Source organism: Ostrea edulis, chromosome 5 (genome assembly GCF_947568905.1).
Source record: "Ostrea edulis chromosome 5, xbOstEdul1.1, whole genome shotgun sequence".
In the NCBI taxonomy this organism is placed as follows: Eukaryota; Metazoa; Mollusca; class Bivalvia; order Ostreida; family Ostreidae; genus Ostrea; species Ostrea edulis.
In genome coordinates this window covers 93707872-93729846 of record NC_079168.1, presented here as the reverse complement: position 1 = coordinate 93729846, position 21975 = coordinate 93707872, and the positions used below count along the sequence as shown (strand labels likewise).

At 34.1% G+C, this 21975-nt stretch overlaps 1 protein-coding gene across 1 annotated transcript in view; it reads right to left on the bottom strand.

The window, feature by feature from the left end:
* LOC125661344 (uncharacterized) overlaps positions 1-7757 on the bottom strand; it is a 215584-nt gene extending 207827 nt beyond the window's left edge. Inside the window, exon 1 of the mRNA XM_056139335.1 lies at positions 6401-7757. The gene's annotated coding sequence lies outside the window, so the exon portion shown is untranslated. The remainder of the gene's footprint in view (positions 1-6400) is intronic.
* Positions 7758-21975: the final 14218 nt, after the last annotated feature.

The window sequence follows — 21975 nt, the reverse complement described above, 5'->3', positions numbered from 1 at the left end:
TGATTAGTCCCGAAAGCCCCTCTGGATCCATTATTCTGCTCATGTTCATTCACCAGCAGCCACTACTACCTACTTTCACAGGAAGTGAATGCAGGTCTATATCAAATAAACGTCCTGGACCCTTTTGTTTCGATTGGAAAGGCCGAGCACAGATGATCATACATGATGAGTATTTACTCAATGAGTTATCAGGAGAGATACATTGAATTACATTTCATGCCCAAATATGTTGGGCCCAATGCGTCTTTGCTGTAAACACCACAAACTGACAAACAGATATTGATAGTAACATAAGAGTAAGGTAAATATCTTACATACAGTTGGAATACGTAATTTTTTAGATCTGCTTCTCTACAACCCTTGACTGCGTTAGCACGATTTTCGTGACAACAATTTCCTGCATATGATTGTATGCAGGCCAAATCCCTGCAGAGAGCGTGTTACATCATTCATTCATCATTTATTCGCTCAAACCACAATGGAAATGGTACATGAGGTACAATACAGAAATTTCATGTATCAATACAAGTAACGTCAGAGGAATGTATATAGGTATGCAAATAAACAAAGTGAAATATATACATAAATATGTATACAAAAATTTGAAGTTAAAGCTAACATGAATTAATAAATATAGTATAATTCTATATGTCCGCCATATTTCTTTGCTAATCCGCCATATTAGTTGGAATTTCTATTGTTATATGTATCGGGGTTCGCATGGTATATAAGGGGACGAGCTTTGCTACGCTTCACTTCACATCAGTGTCTTCGATTTACCTGTGCGGGTAACTTCGACAGGTAACACGTACATCTCCGATACTAATTTATAGGACATCAAGAAGAAATGAAATCACGTTTTCGAACACCACGCAGTGCTCAAAATCATAATAAACATATCGTACAGTAGTAAATCATTCTAAATATATATATTTGGATAAATATATATAGAATGCCTTTTCTTTACGTGAACGTGCGTACATTTGCAGTAAATATGTCAAAACTATACAAAAATGCGGAGAAATATTTCATCTTTTATTTATTGATAAAATGGAATAAGCAAAGAGTACACAATCTATACCATTCACAAATACTTCAAGTAAAAGGCAAAGACATAAATACTACTGTACTTATAAAAATGGCATGTATGCTCGCCATGAAAGCGCATCGAATGCGGACGACTATTTACCTGGGCCTACTCGTAATATCTGTAAAGGACCGCAGATGTACGTGTACACTTGTCGAAAATACTCTAAGTAGTAGTAAAACTCCCTTTATTTGCATAATCCATGAAACAAAACGATAAACTCCATTTGCATTCCAACAGTAAACAACATTGTCCATTGTACAGACTGCGACACACTTAGCCCGTGCCGATCAGCTATCTCAATCAGGGGAAGTATCAGAGTATAATATTTACCCTGTATTGTGCATGAATCCTTATACCATATGATTTACTGGACAGAGTATTGCAGATTTATAAATCAGGAAATCGTTTAGGACATAAATTTGCATATACAACACTGTACGAGTGTATGGGATGAGAGAGAGAGAGAGAGAGAGAGAGAGAGAGAGAGAGAGAGAGAGAGAGAGAGAACCGATGATCTTGTAATAATCGTGCTCTTATTAAGACAAATGATATCGTTAATTCAATAAAAAGAGAACAGTACTAGTAACTCAATATTGCTCTCATTAATTGATAATGCAGATTTATTTGATTCATTTAAAGCACGTATTAATTAAAAATTACACATATTTTTAAATAATGTTATTTTCAATTACTTCATTTTATGCTAATTTGGCGCTCAATAGATCTTATATATCTATGCCATTTTGCGTTATTACATTCTGCGTCTAACTCGACGCAAATTGTACTAATGCAAAATGTAATAATCGAGTTTATCATATTATGTGTCGTTATCAAACATCAAGGGGAGAGAACAAGAGTGTCTGTCACCCACCTTTAATAACAATATCCATTTTTTGTTAGCTTGTAATGCAAATAAAAGACACATTGAGTGACAACCCCTCCCCCACTTACCCCAGCTTGAAAGTTCTGATATAATAGTAGAAGACACACACCACCACCAATTAAGAAAATGAATATATGAGACACTCATAGTAGAGGACTCTAACCACCCCATCCGACCCCCAACGATTGAAGAAAATGAAGTGTAGGGGAAAATTATTGAGGTAGTCAAAGTAAAAGACTCTTTAACCCTTCACCCCACATTAGGACTTTGAACATCGGACAAAACATCTTGGTTTGTTTGGGTGTTTTGTTTTATTTTATTGCTGTTTACGTTCATCTTTTTTAATTATTATTTTGAATGGCAAGAAATTTTGAAGAATCCAATTTTCCATTTTTTCCCCTGTTGTACCTACCCCCCCCCCCCCCCCCCCCCCCCCCCATGAAAAATGACGATACATGTCTGGTTATTACATGTACATTTTGTTTTGCAACACATGCATGTATACTAATTGTATGGTGCATGTAGAATTGCACCCTTTACCAAGTTGTCCTTCATTTACACAGTGTAAGGAATGGTAAACCAAAATCACAAAACAAAATGCATAAAGACCAAGATATTTTCAAGCGTAGGAACTTCATTCATGAATACATAAATACATGTATTCAGAAAAATCGCATGCATGCATTGCAGGACTATAGCATTTGTGTGTTTTAACGTTTCTGTAACATGCCATAATGATTACTTTGAGGCTTTAGTGTAATTTATTCATAAATATTTTCATTTCGTAGATCTGGCGCAATGGCCATACCGCTGTACGTAGAAATTTCAAATTCAAATGTATTCGATAAGATGTTAGTATGCATAAATCAGTAAAATTCGTGTTGAGCTTTTATTTGATACAATGTATGATACAATGTCAATACACTGTAATGCATTAGTAGGATATGCAGAAGGCAAGAGTATAAACATTTTCTTTTTTCATTATCAGTATTAATATCTATATGATCACGAAAAAACATTATATAATTTATATCCGGATTCATTTATACCGATTTAGATATCAATAAAAACAAAGCTGCATAGTTTGGGAGAGGGGTTTCTAATGAGTCTGATGAAATTAAAAGAAGGAACCCAACATTAATTTTGCATTCAAACTAGATATACTTCAACATGAATTCATTTCTGCTCTGACTGAAAGCATGATTCTAAATTCGGGAACGAATCTTGCATACAAAATAATTAATAGGGGAACACATAAATTCGAGCTCCTTTGGAATTTAATGAAATGTAGATATGCACATCTCTTTCAATACGAATTGATATGTTGTTTCAGGCACGAAAACAGGGAGTTGGGGTGGGCAGGAAGGCTGGTCTGCTTTCCCCACTTTTTTTGACAATTTACTTTTTTCCCGTTATTCTAACATACAAAGTCAGTATTTACTACATGCACAGTTCAAACTAACATTTTTTTTTTAAATTTGTAATGAATTCAATTATAAGCATCAACGCCTGTAAGTTTCCAATATATTGTCAATCACAAATTTTAAATAGCTGGAAATTTTTAATGCTTGAAAGCTTACATTTATATAAGTGATCAATCTTCTTTCCTTCTGTGAAATGATATATTATAAATCGAAGTTGAACGGTCGCTCTCTCTCTCTCTCTCTCTCTCTCTCTCTCTCTCAATGAATATGGACATACAGAGACCGTAAATAATTATGTGGTTCCAAAAGAGACAACAAAACTATGTTTTCGTTTATAAATTTCCTTTCATATGTGTCTTTGTGTAATGAACTGTTTATTATGGATTGCAAATGTAATACACGCATTTGCACACAGATATATTTTCGATCATTATTCCCTTATTTGTATATCCAAGTTTGTATATGATCATCGAGAAATTTTGAATTGTGCACGCAATATATCCAACCAGATATTAGATTCCCCATTTCTATAAACTGCAAAACCTCGACCAGACAAGCATTCAATACAGGAAAAAATTTCGACTCTGACATCTCCCCTGATTGAAGACACACTGTTTAGCACGGGTGAAGTGTGTCGCAGTCTGTATAATGGAATGAGAACGTGTTGTAAAGTTCTAACGAGATACAAATGGAGTTTATCATTTTGTTTCGTGGATTTATCAGAATAAAGAGAATCTAATATTTTCGGTAAGTGCACATCTCCGATACCTGTTGAATAGACGCCCGTATTTGATACTTTTTTTGGCGATTATACCTTGTGCATTGCATATTATGCATATGGCATGCGCCTTTATTTTGCAAGAATTGATATAAATAATATATTTTATGCTCTTTGCCTATTCCATTCTATCAGTATGTAATTGGCAAATGATTTATCCGCATTTATTTTATTAGAAAATGCAAATACTTGCATGCACTTACAAGTATGCAAGAAAAGCTATTTTTTTGTTGCATTTTTGTCTAACTTATCTAAACTTCCAGAATGTTGCATTAGTATACAATCAATATTTTGTAATTTTGAGCAAAGCATAATGTTTTAAAATGTTATTTTATTTGTTTCTCATTCCCTATATATTACTATCGGAGATGTGCACTGGTCGAGTCCACCTAGAAAAATCACTCAGGTGTGACAATCACATTTGGGGTATATACGGGTAGAGTAAATTAGGCTACCTGAAAGAAATATGGCGGATAAGATGAGAAAGGTGTACGTATTTATTAATTCATGTCAGCTTTAAGTGTTAGGAGAACAGATTAATTCGTATATCTTTAAAATAAACGTGCACAGGTTTTTAAGGTTTTTAACATTATTCGTTGACATGATTTTATAAAATTTCATTACATTTGGTTTTGTACAATATTTTCTGAGTAGGTATTCTTTTCTTATACTGGATAAAGCACTGCACTCTAATACAAAATGATATTCATCTGCAATTTTTGTTTCATTACATAAAACACATAATCTTTCGTTATATGGTATACTAAACCATCGGCCAGTCTCTACTGGGAGGCGATGGTTCGTGGTACGAAATTTCAAAAAGATGTTACTGAGTTTCTTAGGCAGATTTTCAAAATAGGTTTCCAGACCAAAACTTGTTTTAAAAATTTTGTACATTGTACCCTTGGAAGAGCTAAAAACATCACTTGACCAAGTCTGGACAAATTGACCCATAAGTCTTTGTTTTACAGCGTTTGTTATCCTTTTTTCATTCACAGTACCTTGTTCATACCATATATTGGAGAGTCCACATATGTTCAAAATTCTATGAATACATTCAAACCATGGATTTTTTTAAAATGTGCCATTATAATACTGTGTATATAAATATTTGTAAAGAATATTTACTATCTTGTTTTCATGAATAAATGTTAATTTGGCCCAATAAGAAATCATTCTAGTATACACATTAATATAAACAGGGAAACGTCCCATTTCACCATATACCACAAATGACGGAGTGGAACTTTGTAAACGAAAAACATGTTTCAAACATTTTTAGACGGAGAACATCTATAATTTGCAAGTTTTTCATATCTCCAAATCTCACACCCGTATATTAAAACAGGTAAAACTACTTTGTCAAACAGGTCAAGAAGGCACTTAACTGGTAAATTAAATTGTCTGATTTTTCTTATAACTCCATACATAGCTTTCTGGGCTTGTTCGCATAGATGTTTTTTAGCTTTGCAAAAAGAATCTGACCTGGAAAATGCAATGCCTAGATATCTGAATTCTCTCACATTCTCAATAATACTTCCATTATAATAAAAACGTTTCTTCAACATACATGTAGGGCCCCTTGAGAAACTCAAAATTTTAGTTTTTCCACATTAACAATCAATTTCCACTGCGTACAGTACACAAAAAATTCATTCAACACGTGTTGTAATCTTCAGCAGATTCAGCCAAAATAACTGTGCCATCAGCATATAATAAAATTAAAAGTTTTAGATATATCATTAATTCCTCTTCAATTGATTCAGAAATACTTTGAAGGCCAACTATTCCTTTCTCTTGTAAAAATATATCAAGATCATTAAGGTATAACGAGAACAAAAACGGAGATTAAATTTTCCCCTTGTCTTACTCCAACATTGCATGTGAAAAAATTACTGGTCATATCATTCATCTTAATAATAGATTTTATCCCCATGTACATATTTCTTATATAAGTAAAACATTTCCCTTTAATACCATTCACAATTAACTTGTTCCAAAGACCGTTTCTCCACACATTGTCAAAGACCTGTTTAATTTTTACAAATGCACAAAATAGCTTCTTTCTATTCATGAAAATTTGTGACAAAAATTGTAATGAAAGAATATTATACATTTATTACATGGTAGTGAGGGAGATATGAAGATTTATTCACCCAAGAAAAATCATATTCCCCGAGGGCAACTTTCTTGTTTTTGTATCAACCAAAACCATGCGATTCAACTGTATATCATATACCTAGTAGTGTATCAGCCCTGATACACCTATCTTGGCTAGGGTGAGACAGCTGCAAGTAGGTAGGGCTGTCTCGCCCTAAGGGCCGAGATATCTCTGTCTCGGCCCGTTGTCAAGGGGCTGTCTCGCCCTCAAATTTCAAATGGCTATTTCTTCTGTAATCTTTTGAAATCTAACATAACTACATGAAAAAATGATGTTAGACACAATTTTGTTCAAATATAATACTTTCTTCCACGACAAAATTTAATTTAAGCAGAAAAATTAAATAAAAACGTTTTCAAAAACAGCGCTAAATTGTAGCGAGTATCTAAGCAAAGGGGGGTAACCCAAGTAACAATTGTTTATTTAGAACAATAACACGTTTAACTTCATTTAAAAACAATCAACGTTCTAGGCTACAGAAAACAGTAGGAGGATTATGGAGGGTGATACTAAAGCATTATTAGAAATTCCCGGTCCTAATGGAGATCAAAATGTTAATTTACGGTAATTTTGATGTAGAAAACTGCTTTAAAACGATTTCTGAAATCTAAAATCCCGAGGACTTGGCAATAAAACGAGAAAAGCAGAACCAATATCTTCCGACGTTTTTCAACGACTTATAGATGCTAAACAGATGGGAAACGGTAAAAAAAAACTTACTTCAGTATAAGGTAACATTCCCTAAGCAAATAAATAGCAGCATCAGATCTGTAAACATTCCCGTTCATACGATGACGCCACGTAAACAAAGTTCTACAACTCTTACAAATTATATGAAATAATGAAAACGGGCGAGTTTGGTAAATCCGAAAAAAGAAATAAAAATAATTCACTTATTTCCAATTTTAGTATTCATTAGCAGGCCCCTAGGAGCTGCTTAATAGTATATACATGTACATGAACAGCACAGCGATAGATATGACGAGTTTCTCAGCCAAGCAGTTCAGTTAATTGAAACGTCCAGATTCTAGACTACATGAGGGGATGTCCATGATTAATCATCCAATTATTGTGACCAACAGTGGAATAAAGCTACAAAACCCAGACTTTAGCATGTTTCACAATGCCAATAGTACTGGAAACATAACCATTAAAGTAAACTCACCGAAGGAATAAAATAGTCAAATATCGTTGTATAGTATACCATGTATATATGTTAGGGTCAATACCCCCCCCCCCCCCCCCCCCCCCATTTAAAAAAAAAATGTTTATCAACTTGTTGTGTTTTAGGTATATGATATAAACAATATCACACTCTAATGTTGATCTCGGACCTGGGATTGCCCCTCGAGTGATCTCGGCCCTCGCCCTACGGGCTCGGGCCGAGATCAACTCTCGGGGCCAATCCCAGGTCCGAGATCAACATTAGAGTGTGATATTCTATATGTATCAGAGACCCGCATATTTTGTGCCGTATGAACTATGAAAGTAGAATAACTCGGACTTATTGTGACGTCACAATACACTTCGTCTACCTTGACGTTAAATTTATGGAAAATGCACGAGGCTGCCCAAGGGGTAAATATGATAGGGAGATATGATGTCTGAAAGGGAGATATGAAGTTTTGTCCTCCCTGGCACGTGACCGTCTGATTATTTAAAATATATGTGAAAAGTTTGCCCAGACAGCTTAACAAAGTAATTGGACGGTAATTTTCTGGTGACGTTGGATCACCTTTGTTTTTGTATATAGGTTTGACAACTCGAAGTAACCATTCATCTAGAACCAAGCCATTTTCAAATATCATGTTAAAGAATTTTTTGTACAAAGATAAAAATATTGACAGAGTTTATGTGATATGTTCATTTATCACATTATCATAACCTGGGGCTTTTCCATTTTTAAGTTTTCTAACAGCCCTTTTTATTTCGTCTTCAATAATTACACAATTGAGAATCTCATCAGAAATATCTACTTCATTTGTACAAATTTCAACATTACCGTCAGGTTCATCATCACAATCACTGGCATTATTATCGCTCATAAATCGAAACATTTCATTAATATCGGCAGCGCACTTACTAGACTTTCTAGAAGAATTTAAAATTTTCCAATATTCTTTAGAATTTGTAGAACGTAGTTGACTAAGTTTAGGTGTTATTTCCTTACTATAATTTTTAATACAATTATCCATTGCATGTTTGTAGTCTTTACTCATAGCTTGGAGATGTACTTTGTTTTCTAAAGTCTTTTGTCTGTTGTCGATTCGTTTCGCCAAATGGAATTTTCTTCTTGCAGTTTTACAGTCTTTATTGAACCAGGGTTTACATCTTAGTGATTTGTTTGAAGTTTCTTTAGCTGTATTTATAAATATATTACATATATCATTGGCTACTTTATTGATATATGCTTTACAGATACTAGGGTTTGCTGATAAATCGTCCAAGTAACTTTCAATAATATTTACTGCTTGTACATCAATACTGTTACGAAACTCGTTCCTTTTTTCGGGGACCATAATTTCACACTTGGGTGGTTTACACCTGTATGGTTATCTTTAGACTCTCTTGGACAGTAATGAAAAGAAAAATACACCGGGTTATGGACATCAGAAAAAAGATGACAAAAGTCAAGAATATCAAAGTCATGAAATATTCCGAAAAAATGCACACTTTTTAAAACATAATGAACGTTACTGCTACCTCTACATGCAGTGTTACCAAGAAATCTATCACTTCCGAGCCGACTGTTTACAATGTACAATTCATTATTCTTACAAAAATCAACAAGTTTATACCCAAAATTATTTACCACAGAGTCCTTAACGGATCTTTTTAAAGGAATTTGCAATTTCTCAAAAATGAGTGAACGGGTTTCAACATCATGTTTGATAAAATCAGCATATTGTCTAACATTTGGTAAATAGTTATCTGGGATGAAGAACTCATCTAAATGACCTGTTCGAGAATTAAAATCACCAAGACATACATATTTCATTTCATTTGACAATGTGTTTAATTCTTGCTCTGTTTCTAGAAAACAATCGTTTGAAGAATATTTACTTCCCTCAGGGGGAATGTAAACCACACCAAATAAAGCATCCTCATTAGTATTGAGGACTACTTTGTTTACTTTGAACCAAAAAACATATTTACAATCAGTATCAATAATATTAACATATTTTACAATTTCATCCTTAAATGCAATCATAATACCTCCCAATCTAGTGTTCGATAATTTCCTTCGACTTTTAAAGAAGGTAACAAATCCGGGTACATGTACATGTATTTGAAAAGTGTCCGAATCATCGGTCTTTGTTTCAGTAAGTCCAACTATATCGTAACTGTTTTAAAATAAGCTCGTTGAATTCAGCATAGATCAGTTTATTTTTTATGTTGTCTGATCTCCGGAGTGATCCTAGCGTCGGTCAGGGGTCGAGCTTTGACGCGCACGCTTCGCTGATTGTCTCATCTCCGATGGACGGATGTTCCAGGAGGATCCAGGGTTCGATGCTTCGTGGGTTGAATTCCGCGCAGGATTATCAGAATTCCCATGGCGGCGCTCCGATTGCGTCTCCGGTACGTACTTCTCGCCGTCTATGTACAGAACATCCCTCACCAGTTTGACGCGTCGGTGGTCGGCCCTGGCCTGCCTCATGACTGGATAGAGTTTCTTCCGCCGTTCTTCCACCTCCACAGGATACTGCTTGTTCACCCAATACCGGGATCCTTTTAGTCGGCGCGGAGCCAAGAGTCGGACATGTTCCCTGTCCTTATAGAATGAGAATTTCTCCACTATGTTTCGAGGTCTCTCAGCGTATTCTCTATACTTTCCCATTCTGTGTACTCTTTCGAATGATATGTCATAATCAAACTGCCATTTGGTAGGTTACTTAAGTAATTTCCCCACGTCAAATCTGTGTTTTTAATCAATATTAATGTGTTTTGTCTTTTACTTCCAATCCATATAACTTGTGATTTTGAATAATTTACTGATAGTCCTGATATTTGTTTGAACACATTTAATTCATGAATTGTAGCCTTCAAAGATTCCCTGGTTCCATCTAGAAAAAGAGTGGTATCATCTGTAAATTGTAATATTAGATGTGTAACTTCTCCCATATTTATTCACTTAATATTTAAAATCCCATTTGTTAAAACCTATAGATCCACCACTATATAAGCTATATATAGGAAATTGTTTTGGTTTTGTGTATTAATTGTATATCTATGTATTGTAATAAACTTGTCCTGTTACTGTTCTCTGTGTGTCAGGATCTACGCGAATTCTGTGCTGTTTTACCCTCCAGGTCAATGTAGTGACAGCCACAAACATCTTTAAACAAGAAAATGTTTCTTTATTGAACGATCTTCATGTACTTTTGTGACAAGGTAATGCCGTTTTGAGACAGGTCTGCCTCTATTTGATTATTATTAAGGAATTGCCATTCGTTTGGGGGGGAAAAGTAAGTAAAATATTTATATTTTGCGTTTGTGGTACTTTAAACTTTCTGTGCATATTTTTATTTCGTATATTCTCTCCTGTATATAAATGTACAGGGTGTCTTTCTTTAGGCACAGGTTAACGGTTGTCTAATTATAGCCGTTATCGATTGAACATAACTAAACTCATTTCATAATTGATATCACCCACAGGGGCTAAGCCCGTTTTGGGCCCGAACTCTGTGATACCATAAATATATAGAAAGGGGTCTAACTCTGACACAGATAAAAAAAACTAACCACTCGCTTCAAATGCCTAAAAAATCTTAAACTAGGTCAGATATGCGTAGTTTGTAGTTTTCCTTGCATAAATTAATGTTTTAACTACTTGCATGCCAAATCTCAAGTCACTGGTTCTTACAATAACAAAGATATACGTCATCGTTCTCTCGATTTCACTTGTTTATTTTTACTAGGACATTTACCGGTCCAGGTCACGGAGTCGTTTCTCGCCTATGACAGCAGCGAAATTCAGACTAGTATAGAAGATTTCGGACCTGTCAATTAAAATTTCACATCAATTATACGCTACTTACTTCCTCATATTTTAATAATGTTCTTCGTGTAGACGTTACATGACTTATTTTTCCTCAGCCGCATCAACTGTTGACAAGAGCTGCCGTTTTAATGAACGCACTAAATACCCGATAGACTTAAAATCTCAAATACCTTAAAACTGATCAAAACATTATTCTTGTGATATTGCACTGAGAGAAGGAAATTGAACATTGTTTCTTTGCTTTTTTAATTTTTTGTTTTTGTTTATTCTATTTCATTTAGATTATTATCACCCATTTCCCCCTTCTTTAAAGTTTTAGACATTTCGGGTATTTAGTGTATTCATTAAAATGGCAGATCTTGTCAACATGCAACAGTTGATGCGGCTGAGGAAAAATAAGTCGTGTAACGTCTACACGAAGAACATTATTAAAATATGAGGAAGTAAGTAGCGTATAATTGATGTGAACTTTTAATTGACAGGTCCGAAATCTTCTATACTAGTCTGAATTTCGCTGCTGTCATAGGCGAGAAACGACTCCGTGACCTGGACCGGTAAATGTCCTAGTTTTATATCTGTGTCAGAGTTAGACCCCTTTCTATATTTATGGTTCACAGAGTTTGGGCCCAAAACGGGCTTAGCCCCTGTGATATCACCCTTGAAATTGCGACAAACTAGAGAAACACCGCAGAATTGCATTTTCGGCATGATGCCCAGCATTTCCGGAAAAGTATGTAAAAGGGAAATTATGGAAATTAGAGAAAATACATGTAATACCGGTGTTGTAGTATGGACCACACCCTCCCTATATAATTTTCCCCAGAAAAACTGGCCGGGTTAGACTCCCCCCCCCCCCCAATGGATCCAGCATAGAATTTCCCCACTAAAAAGAATTAACCCGGACCCATCTTTCCCTGTAAGAAAAAAGAGCCCCAGTATATCATTTTTTTAACATATTGACTTCCGTGAAGAACGGAAGACCTTAATAATAATAAGAAGAAACAGTAGAATCGCTATAAGGTCTTCCGTGAAGAACGGAAGACCTTAATAAGAAACAGTAGAATCACTATAAGGTCTTCCGTGAAGAACGGAAGACCTTAATAAGAAACGGAGCAAAAACAATATGTCTCCGACACTTTGTGTTCGGAGACATAATAATAATAGAGGAAAAGAAACATAAGAATCACTATAAGGTCTTCCGTTCAGACGGAAGACCTTAATAATAGAGGAAAAGAAACATAAGAATCACTATAAGGTCTTCTGTTGAGACGGAAGACCTTAATAATAATACTAGAAGGTCTTCCGTTGGTAACGGAAGACCTTAATAAACAGTAGAATCACTATAAGCACTTCCGTCTGGAACGGAAGACCTTAATAATAATAGAGGAAAAGAAACATAAGAATCACTATAAGGTCTTCCGTTGAGACGGAAGACCTTAAAAAGTGAAAAAGAAAGAATAGAATAATAGAAGGTTCTTCTGCTGAAGACGGAAGACCCTAATGATAATAATAAGAAGAAGAAACAGAGTAAAAACAATATGTTCCCAAACTTTGTTGGGGGGAACATAATAAGAAACGGAGCAAAAAAATATGTCTCCGACACTTTGTGTTCGGAGACATAATAAGAAGAAGAAAATAAGAATAATAAAAAACGGAGCAAAAACAATATGTCTCCGACAGTTTGTGTTCGGATACATAATAATTATAGGCCTAGTTGTTGGTATTAAAAGCAAGAAGTAAGTTTGATTAAAAGCATAAATGAATTGCGTAATTATCGAATAATCATTCATGAAAGTTGAACGTATACTTGCAGTTACCTGTATGGAGCGCCAAATGAACATAAATTCAAATAATTGAAGATATCTTCAATTATTTGAAGATGTCATCAATTCATTTGATGCGCACAACAATTTAATTAAAGATCTCTTCAAATAATTAATGATATCTTCAATTCTGAATTATTGCGCGCAATAATTGAATTGATGATAGCATTAATTCTTCAGCTGAATTGATGCGCGCTTTAATTGAATTAATGATCTCTTCAAATGCATTAATGATATCAACAATTGAATTGATGCTCGCTACAATTCAATTGAAGAGAGCAATAATTGATATAATGCGCGCATTAATTCAATTGAAGAGAGCAATATTGAATTAATGATCTCTTCAAATGCATTAATGATATCAACAATTGAATTGATGCGCGCTACAATTCAATTGAAGAGAGCAATAATTGATATAATGCGCGCATTAATTCAATTGAAGAGAGCAATATTGAATTAATGATCTCTTCAAATGCATTAATGATATCAACAATTGAATTGATTCGCGCTACAATTCAATTGAAGAGAACAATAATTGATATAATGCGCGCATTAGATTAATTGATGAGAGCAATAATTGAATTGATGCGCGCATTAATTCATTTGATGAGAGCAATAATTGATTTAATGCGCGCTTTAATTCAATTTTTGCTCTCTTCAATTGAATTAATGATATCTTTAATTCATTTGAAGAGAGCAATAATTCTTTTAGAGAGAGCAACTATATAATTAAAGATATTTTCAATTCAACATATCCACGATTGAATTAATGATCTCTTTAATTGAATTGCTGCTCTCTTTAAAAGAATTGATGCGCGCATTAAATCCTTATACAAAAACATTATAAATAATTAAAGATATCTTCAACTGAATTAAAGAGATCATCAAATTATTTATACCGACCTCTAAATTAATTATTGCGGGCAATATTTCTACGAAATTGATGCTCTCATCAATTGAATTGAAGAGAGCAATAATTGAATTGATGCGCGCAACAAATCTATTATTGCTCTCATTAATTCAATTGATGCGCGCATTAATTCAATTGATGAGAGCAACGATTGAATTAAAGCGCGCATTAATTCATTTGATGAGAGCAATAATTGATTTAATGCGCGCATTAATTCATTTAAAGAGAGCAATATTTGAATTGATGATATCTTCAAATAAATGAAAATATCTTCAATTATTTGAGTTTATGTTAATCTAGCGCTCCATATACCTGGTTACTTTCCACTTGTTCTCCATCGACACTCGAACCTCTGCAATGACAATGTACGTCTACTTGTTTAACAGGGACATTAAAATGGTTGCTGTACACAGCGTTCTCTGATATACGTACAACGTTGGTTTTTCGGACGTGTAGTTGGTCCAATTCTATACTCATAGTACTGTATCGGATTTGTTTGTCACCGGAAATGCTTCACCGGAAGTGACAAGAAACGAGACTTATACAGCCCCTATTGATTCGTTACCTTGCACTAACCATTGACATCAGTCATCATTCAAAACATGGGTTCGGGACGCAGGATGAGGCCATACATTAAAATCAAATCAGCCAATGATATTCCTTGTTTCAGATGCAAGTTTTGTTTAGAATATAAACAAAAAGTAAAAAAAGAAAAAAAACAATGGTGTCAATTGACGAAAGAATAAATGAAAAGCATATAAAATTTCGTCTAATTGTTTATTCCAAGAAAGGTCAATGCGGTGGCATGGAAAAACCCGTCACTACGTAGGAAAATCTAATGACGTCCATCTCAATGGGGGTATTGTTCATCAATATCAAAGCAAAGGACCCGATTCTGAATGAACGTCGATGATTTTGAAACAAATTACGTACTTTGAAAAACAAAATTAAAAGCGCGCTGTGATTGTACATCAGCATTTTTTTCATGGAGACACTCAAAGTACTTTCAATATAATATTATATATATATATATATATATATATATATATATATATATATATATATATATATAATATATATATATATATATATATATATATATATTCTGCAACTTTGATTTTAATTAGTTTAAGGAATAATTAAGTGTTGTATTTCTTTCTCAAAATGAGAGGATATTTCTTCCGTTGTCGGAAATGGGAGGGAAAACCAAATATACATGTCAATATTTATGATTTTTTTACCGGTAAATCCTTCAAATTCATGGCATGTAGACGAGCCCCACACCCAATTTAATTAAAATTTGATTTTAGATCCGCTCACATACTCACTACACTAGCATCTAGAGAGTCTCGTCTGAGGTCAAACTCGAAATGGTGATCATCTTAAAGGATTCCGCTTTTAGCAAAATACATGCAAGGTAGTTCTAAAATATTGTTTTCGAAGAGGACCATTCTGTACTCAGCAAAGGTTTATGGGTGAAGTTTGAGCCTGGTAAAATATGCTCCAAACAAGGATTTTACACAGAGAAGTTAGTTCGCCTTTGACCCTTGGTCTAGAAAATTGGTTCATGGCCACTGCTCATCCTCCACCCATGGCCACTCTATGGGTGATGTTTGAACCCGACTGGGCCAAGGGTAGAGAAAATATGCTCCAGACAAAGATCTGACACAGATAGCTTCATCTACAGTGACCTTTGATGTAGGAAATTGGATCAAGGTCACCGCACACCATCTATACATGGGCAGTCTATGGGTAAAATTTTGGCCAGAGTTGGTGAAGGGAAAGGAATATTGTTCAAGACAAATGAAATCGGACGAACGGTCGGACGGTCTAATCTTTGTAGGGCTCTCGCAAAGCCAGGCCCTTGTAAGTACCCAAATCCCCAAAACGTCTAATTTTCAGATCCGGAAATGACGTCATCATCAAATATTAGATTCAAATAATTATCTATCATTTTTGAAAGCTTCAAGTAAATCGACCGAGCCGTGCAAAATTAGTTTTTTGCAAAGTGCGTTAATATGGTCGATATCAACACACTTTAAAAATGTTTTTTTTTTTTTTCGTTTTTTTTCAAAGTGCGTTGACTTGGTCCCAAATTTAAAGCACTTCGATTTTTTTCCCCTCAAAGTGCGTAATTTTTCAAAGTGCGTTGTAACATTCCTTTCATTGGATGAAACTGACTGGAGGTGGAATTTTCCCACACGAGAACTTTCGTTGGACAACAGATGCTTTATGTAAAGTCCAGCATTAGAATTTCTTTAATTTCATTATCACGACAGAAATGTTCAAATTTGATAATAGATCCACACTTGTCACGAATCATCAATTGTTTTATGACCACGTTTGAATTTATCTTTCGAATAAACATCCCACAGTTACAAAGTCTGTAACAAGCACACAAACAACCAGTCAATGAGTAGTCACACTGATCTTACGTACACAACTTTACGATCATCAAAAGACAGAAAGGAAACATGCATTTTAATGCGAAGACAAAAACATTCTAAACGGTCTACGTACAATGGTGCTTTTCAAAATAATGAATGAAAATAATTTACAACTGTCTTCAGCCTTGTTTATACGGCGAGAAAATTACTAATGAGTATATTTACTTACATGTATGAGCAAATTTGCTTCCGTGTGCAAAAGTAAAGAACAAGGTACGATTGTGTTAATAAAAGGCCCAAAAAATTTCTCTATTTTAATTGTGTCTTGAATAAAGCTTGATCTGTATTTTTAGGAAGTCAAATATATGCCAATATCATACTATATCAACTTAAGGATGTTCTCTCCTGGTTTGAATTTTTTCAGAGGTATCAAACATTTTGAACAACCCATTTTTTAACTGATACATCTTCATCAGAGAGACAATTCAAACATAAGAAAGGGTTAGTGCAGACTTTAAAGAATCAGAGTCACTCAAAGTTACCCCTTTGCTGAAACTATATGTATGTGCTTGAAAACAAACATCTTCAATAGAAGCTTTGTGACAATAAAAAGTAGTCCATCAGGACATTACTCAAGAGAGCTCTATCGTGTCATCAGGTCATTCCGATATCAGGGCATTACACCCTTGGTTTAGTTTAAACCCAGAATAATGAAAAATAACCAAAAAATATTAAATATAATAGTTGAATATCTTGAGATACATGTATATACCAACTCATAAATAGAATTTATTTGGGTGCATAAAACAACGTAAAAATGTATCATTTTTTGTAGAAATGTCTCATCAGGACATTACACTAAATATTAGGACATTACATCCCTCGGGTTTGAAAAAGATGAATTATTATGCATTAAAAAGTATTTTTTTAAAATTATTATTTACTATTTTTCATTTAAGTAATGTCACGGCACAGGAGTCACTGGAACAAAAAGTATGTGCGAAAGGTTTCTTTTTTATTGCAATTAGGGTGTGAGTTTTTCACCTTTTTTTACCTTCACTTTCTTCTGTTATTGTGACGCCTAGATGGTGTGTGTGCATATTAAGCGTTCCGCTCCAATTTTGTAGGGTATGTAAATCCGGAAACTGCTCCATTTGTCGCGTTTTTCAAGATCTATAGAATTGGACAGAATAGAAGCAGACCTTTTGTAATTCTAACAAATGCAACAGCGACTAAGTAATTGCGATTTCCAGATTTACAGCCAAAGTGCTCGTTACAAGAGAGCAGATCTTGAATAAAGATAGAAAAGCTGAAGTTTCATTGAAATATGGGATGAATGCATTGAATACTGTAAATATAAATTCTACAAGATTTCTCATTCATTGCAACTCTTCATGAAAGGAGAGCAGGTAAAAAAAAAAAAAAAAGAGTGCAAAATGGCCAATTTCTCCTTTACGAGCACATTTCTCCTATTTTCAAGAAATTTAGACTAAAATCAATTAATTATTCTTCATTCACATTGTTCACAACACATAATTTGTCGAAAAAAAATAAATCACGACTGAATTAAAGCCAATTTAGTGAATTCGACATTTTGTGCATACTTAAATTTTTGCTCTAATTTGTGTCGAATGTGTTGAATTTTGTTGTTGAATGGTACCTATGCTGAATTAATATCAAGCTAAATAAACCAAACAACATTTGTTTTCTCAACAAAATATAAGAAAATGTATGTTGATGTTTAATTCCCTTCGGCCTCTTATTTAAGGGACTGGCCCCTAAAAATTAATATGGTCGAATAGGTCTCGTCATTATCTACAACTTTCGTTCTATAACGTTTAACAAAATGTTTTTAGTTTTCAAGATACAATGTATATACAAGATAATGTATATACAAGATACAATGTATACCCGCTCACGGCGGGTGTGTGACCGGTCGACAGGGGATGCTTACTCCTCCTAGGCACCTTATCCCACCTCTGGTATATACAGGGGTCAGTGTTTGCCCAACTCTTTATTTTGTATTGCTTGTAGGAGTTATGCGATTGATCGCTGTTCGTTATCTTCAGTTTTAGGGGCCATACCCTGAATTCTTTAAAAGGGAATGTAAGACAAAATTTAAAGATGGCATATTGCTTAGAGTCACATTCTGACCAATTGATATTATATAATGCTTTACAAAATAGTTTTCGTTTAAGAGATAAAAGGCATCAAAGTTTCGTACAGTATTTCCCTAAAATCCCATATTACGTAATCAATTATCATTTTGCTGACATCAGCAATGCAAAACGTCAAAAACAAACAACTTTGCTTCAATAACGTTTATCAAATTCTTTTTTGTTTTTTGTAGAAAACATTTTGACACCTTTTGGCCTTTGATTTAAGGGGCTGGCCCCTAAAACTTGATATCGTAGAATTTTAAATCATCTTTCTTTTAAAGAAGATATTAGCAAAAATGGGTAAAAAAAAAAAAAAAAAAAAAAAAAAAAAAATGCACGTAAAATTTGTGTGGTTTTTTTCGAGGCCTACCGAGCTTCCGCACTTTTTACGTTTTAAACATTTGAATGCTACTAGACACAGCAATCGCTGGAAAATTCAAGTTAATATCTTGAATAGTTTCCGGGAACACTCCTGGACAAACTGACCCCTACATATCAGAAAACCGTCAGTATCTTACGTAATAATGGACCTAATCAAAATGAGAAAGAAGTGTATCACGTTGAAGTGAATATCTATCATCCCTGCAAATTTGACGAATATCGTTCAAGGCATATCCGAGAAATCGGGTACACAAAAATTATAAGAAAAAAAATAATAATAGAGAAAGAATAAAGAAATAACAAAAAGGTTTTCCGTTGAGACAGAGGGCCTTAATTAAATATTTCCATGTTTCAAAATTTGGAGAAAAATCTGTTTTAAAACACATTTTCATTTCAACCTAGAATATTTTAAGCATCTGTTAAAACACATGCCTATGGTCCACGTATTGCAGTCTTTGTTTAAAGAACAGCAACTTGTAAATATTACAGATTGTGGAAAAACAGGACCATGCTTCACTATATGACTCAGGTTTGTATGTACATGTATTCATATATACAGCTTTACAAATGTTTATCCCGAGGAGACACTGATTCCGGTTGTGATAATGATTGTCCAAATCGATAAAATATTTTCCTGCGGCTTGTATTGATTCAAAATGATTTTATTTTTAGACAAACAGAAACTTGAACGTATTAAAATGCAATGATTTCAACACATCAGGAATTGAAATAAATCTGCCTTGCTCCTTAATTTTCCTTTGCATGTTTGACTTAATTTCCTCATTAGGAATCAGTTCAATTATGATTTTAAAAAGTACCGTGTGTATGGAAATATTCTCTCTCTCTCTCTCTCTCTCTCTCTCTCTCTCTCTCTCTGAACTACATTTCTATAGTGGAAACTTTCAAACAAAAGAGACCTGTCCAAAATAAATGTACCATGTACCTTTGGGGCATCCGCATATTTATCTCTTCATCAACACATCTGGTACGGTGTGTGTAATACTGTCCGACTGCTACACTCGTAAAACATCAACCGGTCAGTGTCAGCTACCAAATGCAGTACGTACAATCATAGTAAGTATATTCCTTATTTTTTGCAGATACCTAATGTTCGGTTTGAAGGAAAGAGAGATATTTCATGCATGGCTTCAAATGAAGGCTTTACGACTTCCATGTTACCCAGAGACTTCATTCAAAGGTCCCTAAACGTTCCATTGAAATTCGTTTATTGAGTGGTACATATATGCATCTGATTCTATATTCTCTTCATATTAGGTACCGTGACATATATTTTCATCCTGAACAGAGAGTCGATCCATCTTTTGAAAATGTAGCACGTATTATAAACGAAGCCGGTCTGAAAGGTCATGTTTTTGGAAACACCCAGGTGAGTAACACTTTCATACTGCATGTAAATACCCAGGTGAGTAACACTTTCATACTGCATGTAAATACCCAGGTGAGTAACACTTTCATACTGCATGTAAATACCCAGGTGAGTAACACTTTCATACTGCATGTAAATACCCAGGTGAGTAACACTTTCATACTGCATGTAAATACCCAGGTGAGTAACACTTTCATACTGCAGGAAATACCCAGGTGAGTAACACTTTCATACTGCATGTAAATTGGTATAAACGTTACAACTTCGGGGTATTTCGCAAATTCACAAAAAATATTTCAGAATTTACTTTCAAAGTGTCGGATGTAATAAGATACAATTTTAATTTAGCCGGAAAAGAAATTTATAAAAGCACTGAAAAGGCCACGGCACTGTTGATTATTTAAGTTAGTACTCTACATCGTCATAATGGCTGACTTCCTTTAGAAAAATGGATGACAAAATCGATATCAGTAATATTTGACTTTTCCATTTATTTACCTAGCCGAGTAGCTCAGTAGGTTAGAATACCGACTGCTGAACTGTAGGTCGTAGGTTCGAGTCCAGCAGGGGTTTTAAATTTTTTTCAGATTACCTTCTACTAAAACTGTATTTTTTGACAAAATGAAGCAAATTTGAAAATTTTCAACTTCAAAATATTGTTGTACATATCCTCCACTTTTCATCTACATAAAATTTCTCTGGTGTAGCATACCTCCTTAAAACTCAAATTTTTGACGCAACCCGCATCTTTATCATGAGATATATACGACAAATATTAATAATCAACATTGTTGACAAGAATGATACACTGTAGGTTATTAATGTTTGCCGTTTTTTCGTGGTGTGTGATATTTGTTTATGTAATATATGTCTCTTGATAAAGACGCGGGTTCCGTCGAAAATTTTAGTTTTGAATTATCAACAGTGTCGTGGCCTTTTCAGTGTATATACATTTGTGTGTGTGTGTATATATATATATATATATATATATATATATATATATATATATATATATATTCAAATCTAATCTACTAAGAACCGTCTTTACAAATGTGTCGTTAAATTGAAAAATTTTGTCGTAGAAAATATTGTACCTTTCTTGCTAATTTTCAATGCAAATTGCTGTTGAACTTGGCTCGAAGCCCATTCCAACCTGCACTGGTCCTTAGGATAAAGCTTAGATAAAAAAAATCATCAATATTAATATTTGCACAGTTAATAACCATTAATTATGCTGTGTCAAATCATGTAAATTCTAAAATTGTGCGCATATTCAGTGAAATTTAAAATACTGATATTTTGAAAATTAAATATTTTGCAACATGAGATGACATATATTATGTTTTCATAAAGTGCCAGCGTATTCTAATTATTTCAAAACAAGCCAACTCTACACTTATCAGACCTGGGTTGTTGTTTTTTTACCGACTGTGGGTCAAAAGAAGCTGTTTTACATACAATACCTATGATATATTTGCCTATAAGGTGGCACATGCAGGCTTGTGATTTTACACTATTTCAAAAAAGTTTTGTAAATTTACAAATGTACATGCTAATGTGAAACTTGAAACCCAAGGTTTGATAGATCTC